The sequence below is a fragment of the Zonotrichia leucophrys genome, chromosome 2 (genome assembly GCF_028769735.1).
Source record: "Zonotrichia leucophrys gambelii isolate GWCS_2022_RI chromosome 2, RI_Zleu_2.0, whole genome shotgun sequence".
Lineage (NCBI taxonomy): Eukaryota > Metazoa > Chordata > Aves > Passeriformes > Passerellidae > Zonotrichia > Zonotrichia leucophrys.
In genome coordinates this window covers 62,273,868-62,285,724 of record NC_088171.1, presented here as the reverse complement: position 1 = coordinate 62,285,724, position 11,857 = coordinate 62,273,868, and positions in this window count along the sequence as shown.

The following is an 11,857-nucleotide window of genomic DNA, read 5'->3' as shown; positions in this document are numbered from 1 at the left end:
TGTGCTCACACACACTGCACACACAATTCATGTGTATATTAATAGTTTAATCTTCTTATAACATTAATGATGGAAAAATACTATTGGTTGTAGCTGAAATTTGCTATAATTTCACAAGAAAATATACCTAAATCTAGTAATAACCTCATGAGAATGGTGCTCTATCTTCCTGTGCTATGTGAACACTGGTGCTTTGGTGAACCAAGCTCAGAATTCTTGAAGCCTTGTAGTAAAATGGAAAAAGTGGCCTAAAATCAACTGGGAACTGTGCAGGTCATAAGGAAATGGAGAGGATTTGGAAAATTGAAGAAAGAAAGTACAAGTCTTTGCTGCCACATGGGATACCAAAACATTGAAAGGTCTTTAGTATTAACTACAGTGCTGGGAACATCTGACTTAAACAAAGGGGTTTTTTGAAGCAGTAGGCCGAATTCCAACAACCTCTGTATTTACCAAGAATGTCTTCAAATGTTCATGTTTTTCTTGCTGTCACCTACACCTGTGATGATACTTAGCACTTATTTTTGCAATTTATAAAAGAATCCCTGCTTTCTCCTTGTCCTCAGTGGGAACAAAATTTAATTAAAAATTAATGTTTTATTAGTTGAGAGCGTCTACTCTTTAATTCTAAAAAGGTTTCAAAAATCTCTTATTTGGAATGAACTAGAAGGAAATTAATTATCTGTAAAACAATTCATAGTTCTGTATATCAAGAACATATCATTTCATGATTATGCTTAATAGATTTCAAAGGTACAAGTTTTATGCATACTATTTACACAGTTAACTGTCTGATTATTGTAAATGAATTTTAATGTATAAACCACTGCCTCACAAAAGTCTTTAAGAGCAGTTTGACTGGACATTCGCTTTTATGACCTGGACCCCAGCTTTTGCACCAGCACTGATGCGCAGCAGGTGAAGAAAACTTCCTAATCAAAGTTCCTTCCATAGAAGAATTTTTCAAGGCATTTACTTTCTCCATACTCCAAAAGAAGTTATGAAAAAGCTTGTCTGAGGCTAAATTCCTCTCCAGAACTCCCAAGTCACAGCCTCAACACTAGTGGTTTCCAGGAAAGTGGTGCTGCTACATTCCAGGCCTCCAGGTGTGTGAAAGAAGCACCAGCCAGGTCTTCAAAGCACTTGAGGTACAGCCACCGGTGCTGTACTCTGGAAGATGGACAATCCCTCTCTGATTCAGAACTTCCCACCTACCACCAAAATCTTGGTGAGGATTTCCTCCCTCTCAGCATCTCACTGCCAGCTCTTCCCCAGGGAAAGCAAGCCTTTCCTCAGGAAAGGGACAGAGTGTATGTGTTATCAATATGTACCTCTCTAGAAACATAAACTAAAAACACAAATATATGTTTCTTTCTAAATGTGCCAGGAGGAAATGAAGATGAGGGAGTCAGGCTCTTCTCCAGAGTGCCCACTGAGAGCAGCAGAGGCAACAGGCACAAACTATAAGACAAGAGAGAAAGTAAAACAGAGAGAGAGAAAAGCCCCTTTTATTTTGGTGGACATTGGGTGCAGGAGCCCGAGGGTCCCAGAGCTTCAGCCAGGGACAGGAGATCAGTACCTACAACAGCAGAGCCAGAAGGCACTGACTGATAAACCTCCAGAGGCAGGAACAGGCATGCCTTGGTTCTCCTTGCTCTGGGAAACATGCTTGAGCGGGAATCTTTTACAGCCCAGAAGAGAGAGTTAGTGCTGACATTGGTGACAGGCTGTCTCCAGCACCTCATCCCTTTGGGAAGTAATGTCCTTAGGAATCCATGCTTGTGCAGAGATGCACCGTGCCCCAGTGCCAAGGCCCAGGACTGAATGGAGTCCCTGGGGAGCTGCCATGGACTTCTTCCCAAAGCCAGTGCAGCACCATCCAGAGATGCTGCTGTCTAGCAAGCTGAACTGACTCAGAGCAGGGCTGAGAGCTGGGAAAAATGGGCAGCAGAGCCTGGTACTCAACTGGGCCCCTTCCTCTTCTGGACCTTTGTGCTTCATTTCAGTCTCCTCCTTCTCTTTTTCCTTGCTGGATGCCATTCCCTCGCCTCTGCCCAGGGCTCACTTCTCCTCCTTTTCCTTGGCTTTTTGCTTTCTTGTGAGGAATGTACAAAACTTTCTACCCCAGAGCGGGATGAGATAGGGACAGGTAGGACCAACTGCAGTCAGCTCTTGATTTAACCAAAGTTGCCTCCCTTTACCTTCTTTCCTCTGGCAGGCTCCCTAGTTCCCCTGCACATACCGGACAGCCTAACCCGGTCTCTGGGCTGGTTGGAGACAAAGGAATGGGTGCCTAAAGCAGAAGCGTTGGAGTCTGCAGGTGACAAGGGACAGCCTGGAGCAGGAAGAGACTCTGTCCCCCTTTTGTCTCTGCTCTGCAGAGGAGATCCCTTGGGCTGGTTTGCATCAGACCTTTCTTCAAGGGCCTGCCTTGGGAACACAGTGTTCACTCACTGGGAGTGTGACCCCTGGCTCATTGGGGAGCTGCATGGGTTGGGCAGCCTGCAATTACTCTCCAGCTGGGATTTCCTCTGCTCTCATGAGACAGAGAGCCCTTCAGTGCCATACCACCTTCTGTGGAAGACTCTGCTTTGGGAAGTTGTCTCTGGAGGGATTTTGCAGGTGTTGAGGCCAGAGTGCTGAAAGCAGGCCAGCAGCTGCCTCAGGAGCAGGTTGGCTTCTGGTGGCTTCTGAGCCATGCTGAGCAAGGTTCACCAGCAGCACAAGGTTCACCAAGCTGATCCCAGAGCTGGCCTGGGGCAGGAGGCAGCCAGCAGCTGTGCTGCACAGCTGTGCGGGTGCCCTCAGCCAGCTATCAGGGCTCCTGTGCTTGAGCAGGGAAGGAAGCCCAGCATTGCTCCCCAGCATTGATTCCAGCCAGGCCCATGCTACGGAAGGCTGGCTGTCCACGCATTTTCCCCCAATACACAGGTGCACCTCAGCAAAGGTGAGCTACCAGAAACACCAGCTTCTGAAGGAGGCAGTCCCTGGGCAGGCAAGTGCAGGTCCCCTCCCAGTGCCTGCTCATCTGCCAGGCTGCAATCCCTGCTCATGCTTTCAGTTCCTCCAGCTGTGCCCGCTCCTCTGTGTGGCTGCCATGCACTCCTTGCAGAGCTCTGTCATGAGAAGCTCTGCCAGGAATGCTCTGCAGGAAGTCCTTCAAGTCTCCCTTTGGAGACTCCAGGCCAGAAAGGAGCTCTTCTAGTGTCAGGTCAGAAGGGCTCACCTTGAGGTCAGCCAGCAGCAGCACAGCCTGTCTTTGCCAGCACCCAGGATCTCCATCAGCTCATGAAGGGCTACTCTGCTGGCACTCTGTAGAAGATCCCCTCTCTCACAGGCCCCTCTTGCTTGCAGGATGCCCAGGAGTGGATGGGCCAGGGCAGCATGCCATTCTCCTCACAGGGGGATGCTAGGGGCTGTCCAAACAGTGCCCTGCTGCAGCTGGAGCACATCTGGCCTGGGCCCTGGGCAGCAGCCCCTGGGCTCCATCACAGAGCAAAGGGCCAGCACAGCCCCTTCCTGCTGCTGCTGCTGATCCCTCCTGCTGGGGGGGAGCACTCACCCTTATCCAAAAGGAATGTTACCTGCTGAAGGAGCCTTCAGAGATCACAGAATAATGATTTTTAATATTTGCAAATAATAGTGAATTAGAATCGGAATCTGTTGATGAGAAATGAAAGGCAACAGAAGACAATGAATGGAGGCTTACACACACCCTTAGCTTGTGATTCATTATATCAACATGAGGCCTTCCATGTCCAGGCATGAGATGATTTTGCAGCCTCATTTCTTTTCCTGCTGCTCAGAGGGATGTCTTGACTTTAATAAAACCAGTGGTCATAAACAGGCACATGTACGTGTAGAAGGATTCTCTTTTTTTCATTTCTTAGTGAATTGAAATGAAGGTGGTTTGCATGGGATCTTTTTGTGAGCTCTACTGCTCACAGAACATTTTGAGATGTTCTGTAATACAGCTTGAAACTAAAAACCTGGCAGGGTATTTTTTGATGTACAAAATGAGAAACTGTAAATATTGAAGTTTAATGTGAATTCCTCATAGCTAATATGAAAAAAAGTTTGCATGAACCTTTGTTCATGCAAATACTTCATGACCCAGTAACTGTTGGACATGGCAGGAGATTTCAGTTCAACTACATTTAAGGAAATCAAGAGAAGGTTTCAAAAAGAAAACAGAAGATGTCTAGGACTATTAGAATAATGATATTTGTATTTTTAAGGAAGGGTTTGCATAACAGTTCTGTAAAGGCAAACCATACAGCATTAAGGTTTTTGATAATAAAATTCCTTTAAAACTCCAGCTTACTGGGAACAATTGGTGTTTTCAGTATAACTCTTCTTACCTATGCCAAATGAAAACTGAACATGAAAATGATTTACTATAGAGCGACTTTTCAGCTTCTTTAAATAATAATTCACTGGCAGCAGGTTTTTATTTAATATCATCCCACTCTTCACAGTGCGGGTGCCTTAGATTTTGTTCTCTGCTACCATCTAGAGGAGAAACTGTACAGCACAGAGAAAAATAAATTTAACTTTTCCAGCAAGTTAGATGAATAATTTAATTTTTTTCTTCTTTAGAAATCCTTTCTGCAGTAATTACAATAGGTGGGTAAAAATAGCTGTTGAGACCAGTCAAGACTTAGAGTTAGCAGAAAGATATTTCAGAGTCTTTAAAGCTGTAAGTATAACACTACAGTTTTATAGAAGGAGAAAAGAAACTGGTGTATTCAAACAAGCCCTTTCAACTGTTAGTTAAAACTCTTATGGCAAAGATTCAATAACATTGCAGGAATCATTCAGTACTGGTGCATAGATTCAGACAGCCAAGATCTACAAAGTTTTTTGTCCACTAATGCTATGGGACAACAGTGCTCAGCAGCATGTATAGCCTGAATAAGATATATTAGAATAATATTAGTGCTAACTGAACACTTTTTCCCTAAGTACGTGGCTAAAGAGGTTTAATTGTGTGCATTATTTTTCTAGTTGTGGACAGCCACTACTTTTCCAAATAACTTCCAAAGGAAAAAAAGAAATTAGAGATAAGCATGGTTTGAAGCTGATTAGTGTTATTTAGGATTACCAGTATATCAATTATGTAATAACAATAAATTCTGAGTTTTGCCTTTTTCATCTTTAATTGGTACTTAATTATCCTGCTTGAGTGAATACCTGTGGAGATCTGGTTAACACCTGCTCAGCTAAAATCTCATGCACCCTCTCACTCTCTCTTCTTGTGATTACTGAAACTTTTTTCCTCCAGCACTGGCAAATCAGACATTGTCCTATCAGAAAGCTGCTGCAAAGTGTATTTTCCAAATTCACTTCTTAGAACACGTCACTCTTATTTTTGCATATTCTGTTTCACTCCTTCTCATGCCATTCTTCCTTTTCTGGGTTCCCATTGTCTATTCATCCACCCTAAGACAGGCGTTAGCCCTTATGTTGGATTTTCAAATGAGCACTCTTGGCTTTTCTTCTAAACTTGCCATTTTACAATTAGGAGGTGACCCCAACAACCATGCAAGATTAAAAAACTATCCTCTTTTTAATTACTTCTTAAAACTTTTATTTTTCTTATTGTTTCAAGGGGGAGGGGGAAATGCTTTTCTACTGAAAGCTTGTCAACAGAGACTTGTTATGCTGAGATCACAGCATATTCACTGATTAGTGCTGTCTTATTGTTTCCTTGGCCTTCTATGCCAGCTGGTCTATATCCAGCTTTGAGTCCTGCCTCCTACTTAGATCATTAGCCCCTTCAGCCAGAGCTGCCTGCTTTATTCTGAGCTTGTGTAACATCCAGCAAAACAGGGTCTTCCTCCATGAATGCAGCTGCTTGGCACAGTGATAAAAACATAATAAATGTACTACTGCCAGGATTATCATTATGCGTGTAATATTTTTATGTGTGGGGAAAGTCTGGATTGAACACTTAGTAAACTCCTACCAGGAAGAGCATGACCCAGTTAACAATGAGATCTTTAGGTGTATTTTCATTACTGGCAAAAGCAGGACCCCTGCTGATTGATCTGTAAAACATTGATGATGTTTGTTTTAGAGGCAGCCACTTACTAGACCCTCCTCGATGGATCAGTCTTTCTTGCTGCCTCAAGCCATGATAATCACAGAAAAATTGTGGATACTTTTAAGAAAGAAAAACTGAGATGCTCACATTCAAAGTCTCATGTCAATCACATCTGTGAGCAGACATCTTACAAAGTTATCATGGATGTTGGCACACCTTTTGGTTGTCTCATAAATGTGAGGCTACTTCTATTTAAAAAAGGAAGTATAGTTAAGGAAAAAAATTTAGATTAAGTTGGCCACTGTCTGCTTTAGCAGTTGCTCAGAGAGAGCGCCACATCTACAGTACTAAGAGAACAAATTCCAGGTTTCTTAGCAGTGCAATAAAATAAAAAGTAATCATCTGTCCTACTATAAAATTGGGCATCCAAATTACAGTTTAGCTTTATTAGTGATCCAGCTGGACCAATCTCATGGCATAGCATGCATTTCCCACAAGGATAAGATGGTGCATAGAAATATGGGCCTCCAAGTGTCATCAGAATGGTGCAACAGAAAAGTACACAAAGATCCTTCAAATGAAAGGCTGGATATTTATTTATAACAAGACTGCATCTATTGGAAAGATGTTTGAGTATTTATCTCTGTCTCAGTCCTACTATTTAGCCCCTCTTTCAGAAGTCACTCCCTTACTGCTAGCAAGAAGCCTTTTCCATAAACTGGCAGAAATGTGATGAGCTTGTCTTTGCTGAATGTTTTTCACTGCATATTTTACAGCTCATCTAAGAAATGGATTGATTGGCAGTGGTGCACTCTTCTAGGTTAAGTCAAACATTACTGATTTTCAGTAACCGTTGTCTTGTTCAAATGACGACTCTCTTAAGTACTTTGGGGGATTTAAAAATGTGTGAAATAAGTGATAGAAATGGTTAATGTAGCTGAAAGCTTCACTCCTCACATACTGCTGATAGAGATTCACTGGCTATAGGGCCAGAAGTGACCCTGATGGTCATGAAGTCCAAACAAGCTTAATTTTAACTTGATTAAGCTTTCTTTTTGCCTTCCTTCTGTAGTTTTCTTTACACTAAATCAGCTTTAGACTTCATTTGGAAAATAGGTACTATATGTAGATATTTAGCACCAAAAATAGCCATAAATTGCTTCCCTTACATTTGAGGAGAAGTTTTGGTATTTTTTTCAGTTCTCTTTGCATGCGTTCCCTATGTCTGCATTAGTGAGAAACTGTTGAGTTTCACTACAAAAAGCTTGTACTGTGGAAGTGGCCAAGGCATCATGGACATCTGAACTCAGAAATTTATTCTGCACACGTGGTAATGAAGCTTGTCTCAGAAAATAGGGTTAAAGATTGGGGGGGGAAAGCAACTCATGCAGTAAAATCAGCTTTTTGTAACAGGTAATTCTTGTTCAGACCAGAGCCTAACTTTAGACAGGCAGATTCTCTAGCTTTTAAAATTGCTAGGGATAGAAAAAAGTTATAGTGGTTTAATGGATAAGTTTTATGGATATATAAAACTTTTATATAAGTTTTAATGGATAATTGGCCTGAGAGACAGACAGAGAGGTGAAAAATGAATACTTGGTGTAGAGGAAGGACTGATTCTTCTGTCATGAACAGGTAAAATAGAAGCTACAACTTTGTGATATTTGTAACCACAACAATCTGGATTATCTTTAAATCAGAAACCAACTCTGTTATTAACTCTTATTAAATAGGAAATTCCAAAACAAGAATGCCAACCTACAAATTAAAAATGCCTTCCAATTAAAAATGCCTTCCAATTCCTTCCCAGTACCATTTTTTCACAGGGACAGCATCAGGTGTTAATGGAAGGGTGTTGAGGTTGGTAATCTGTGGTGCTGGACAAGAAGACAGCCAGTCTTGGCACCCTTCTCTTTGGCAGGGTGCAGTCCCCTTGGCAGTGATAACTCTCAGAACCTTTCTCTGTGCTTTCCTTCATAATTTCTGAGGAGCAATTAGATCTGCTCCAGAACCTCAGCTGAACATGTGCCTAACGGGGCTCTGCCATTTCCAGCTGGTTCCATAGGAATACTTTCTTTCCTCTATCCCATTGTTAGAATCCTTGGTCCAGGGCAGGCTTTCTTCATAGGAGGTCATTGCTGCTGTCACTCCACGGGCAAAACAGCTTCTTCTGAAGGGATGACCCAATTACTGAGGTAACAGATGGGCCAGTGTACAGTGCACTTGCCAGCTGACTGCTTGCAAACGTGCTCTTAAACAGATATCATCGTCATTCTCTACACAGGAGCTGACAAATTGCATCCTGTGTGACAGGGTATGACATGGATCTGCTGTGGTGCCAGCCTCCTATACAGTTAATGAAAGGTCTCCTTTCCCATCCTATGCATAGGCAAGGCTGACAATGAGGGGGATCATCATTACATATTTATTGTACTCCTGTAGTTTCCATTGATGTCTGCAGCCTGCCTGAGTTATCCCTAGAAGGAAGCACTTAGCCTTCTGATCTAACCTGAATTTATCTTCTCCAGCTAGACTGCAGATAATGTCCTATAGATTGCTGCACAGTGTCACTATGGGCAACATTTTTCCAGCTATGTGGGTTTTTCAAATGTCACTACTGATTTCAGGGGATTAGAGAGAGCTTCCTGACCTCTTGAAGCCAAGCAACGTAATGATTTTGGTAGAGGATTGCAGTTTACATCTGCCATGTAAACAGAGGGATGCAGCTACTTGTTTGTCTTGAAGAGGACAAAGAATGGTTTCAGCTCCACTGTTCTACTGTGCTTACCAGTGGGAAGCATCTTCTCCACACCCATGTTGTGGGACCAGGGGAAGGAAGAGGCACTGGGACAGTATCTGAAGCACAGCAATGCTCAGGACATGCATCTTGAGCTCCCATGTCTGCAGGCAAAGCCCTCTCCTCAGCCACCTTGGAGGAGCTCCCTCAGTGCTGTCATGGCCTGACTCTCCCCAAAGGCACTCTGACTCCTGAGACATCCAGGAGAAGACAATAGAGTGTAACAGAGAACTAACACTGCTGAAGGTATATTGACTCTGAGCAGGCCCTGATTCCCCTTCCCATTGGGTTTGCCAACTTTCCCATGTATCCCTACACTGCAGGTTTGACTCTAGGGGAGGGAAGAAAAAGCAGAGTTGTTTGTCCTCTTTGCAATCTTCCTCCTGCAAGATTTTTCTGGTCACAGGAGTGGCAGGACAGGTTGGTTGGTAAAAACATCCCAGAGTTTTACATTAGCCTTCTGGAAGGTTAAAACTAGCCTGTGCTAGTGTTTACAGTATGGTAAATTATGACCTCATGTTGCAACTCCCATTCTAATTTGCCTCTGCCTAATTCAGCTCAGGATGGGTGTGCAGATAATTAAGTGCTGACTGCTTGCTCGAACTGTTTCTTTGGTTTCTCACACATGATGGTTCCATGAAACAGAAAAAAATAACACTTACAAAGTCCAAATTTTGTTGTTTCAAGATCCCTGCAGATGTAGCATTCATCTTTATTTTTGGATGTGGCAAAGAGTGCAAAACACACAGGTAATTCTAATATTCCCAAGGGACATAACAGAAAGAAAACACAATTAAAACCACTAAGTTATTAAAATGTTTTTGTAATGTCAAGATATTATGTCTTGAATTATGTCTTGAAGAATTATGAAACAAGCTATGGATCCAAAAACCACACAGTTCTGAAAAGTGTGGTCTTTTCAGTAGGTGCTAACTCTCCGTTGTATAACTTCTGCAAATTGCAGTAGTTTTACTGGCAGGGATGTTCCCTGTGGATAAACAAACCATCCTGTGTCTCTGCAACACATGTCTGAGGCTGTCCCATGCATCACTGAATAACTTTCTAGTTTCTGGCATCATCTTTGGGGTTCCTCAGGCTGAGAAGCCTGAGCATAACAAAAACCAAGCTACTGCTTCATAGCTATAAGAAAAGACCAGAAATTATTTCCTAAGTCTGTGACTGTGCTTGAAGATTGTTTTGCTTGCAGCTTATCCAGTGCAAATTTCTGTAACTTAGCCCCAGTTACTTGTGGCTGAGAAGTAAAACTAAACGCCTTCTAGCACTTGAAGTTCATGTTGGAATTCGAGACTGTGAACAGGAAAGCTAGAAAATATAGTCTGGGAAGTGCTTATTACTCCAAGCAAATATTTCAAGGGCCCATTCAACAGCAAAAGTGTAAAGTCTCTTGTAAATAGTTAGTGCTGAATGCTGTATATCATCCATAGTCAGGGGCATAATAGTGGGAACTTCTGGATGGTTAGCAGGCTTCTCAGCAAATTATTGACCTGCTGGGCAAATAACACATGGAAACACATTAGCCTAAACACATTAGCCATTTTTAAAAAGTTGTGCTAATTGTTTATTTTGACTCTATAAACTATGTATATACCTTTGGCCTAGAGAAACTTGAGAACCTTGAACTTCATGGAGGGCTCTGCTCTGTGTTTGGTATATCAGTACATGTGAGGAAAGAATTTTTAACCTCTACTCTAGATTTACAACCAGTCACAATTATCAGCTGTTCCTTAGATTAAATCATGAGGGTTTTGCTTTCACATTGTTTTTTAGAATTAGATATACTTTATAAAAGGCAAAAATTTCTCCACAATACTGCCTGCATTTTCAAATACTATTTTCATTGCCTGATAGCTCCATTTTGACATTTTTCCCTTATAGTTTGCAATGAAACTGGCTCAGGACTTTCCCTTACTAAAGCTTTTTTATTCTTAAGAAACCATCCATACCCACAGAAATCTGCCTCAAAAAATAGAATACTGAAGCTTGAATGCCATCACAGAGGATCTGATTTGTAGTAGCTATTAAAACATATGCTGAATGAAGGTTGGACTTGATGATCTTGGAAGTCTTTTACAAATTAATGATTCTATGATTTTGTTAATAGTGTTTTTTAAAGAAAAAACTCATATTAATAAAAAAATGGACAGTATTCAAATAAATGTTCAATAAATGGAAAAGGGATGTAGATATAGCAACCCAACGTAGAATGAAAATTAAATAATTTTTTTTAAAATGGAAATAAAGATCAAAGAATTGCTGTGGCAGAAAGATTTTTTTTTAGGGCCTTGTTAGTCAGACATTTTTATTATATTTGTGAATGCTATTAAATGAAGAAAGAAAAATGGTTTCAAGGCTGTAAAATGTTTTCAAGGCCACTTCCCATTTGATCTGTGGACAGCAAAGCTTTGCCTGGTCACAGTTACTTGAAGGGACGGGCACTCACAGACAGTGGCCTGAGTCATTCTGGGATAACCTGGCCCTTTTCAAACAAGGTGCAGTAAAGGTGCAGTTTCACAGGGAGCAGAGGCTCTGCCTGCAGCCTGGGCAGCGGTGACTCTGGGAGGAGCTGCAGGAAACTGCAGCTGGACAAAGCCTCCAGTGAGTGCAATGCTGAGGTTTGGCATGGCTTGGAAAACACTGCAGGGAGAAATGGTGGGAAGGAGAGAGAGTGGAGAAGGAAGAGCACCAGAAATCTGCACAACTGCAAACCTTATGGCAGCCCTCCAGTACCATGGAGGGGCCTGCAAGAGGGAAGGGGCTTTTTACAAGGGTTAGGGCAGGCATTGGACAGAAATTCTTTACTGTGAGGGTGGTGAGGCACTGGCACAGGTTGCCCAGAGAAGCTGTGGGTGCCCCATCCCTGGAAGCGTTCAAGGCCAGGTTGGATGGGGCTCTCAGCAACCTGGGATAGTGAAAGGTGTCCCTGCCCATGGCAGAGGGGTTGAATCCAGATGAGCTTTAAAATCTCTCCCAATGCAAACCATTTTATGAAAACC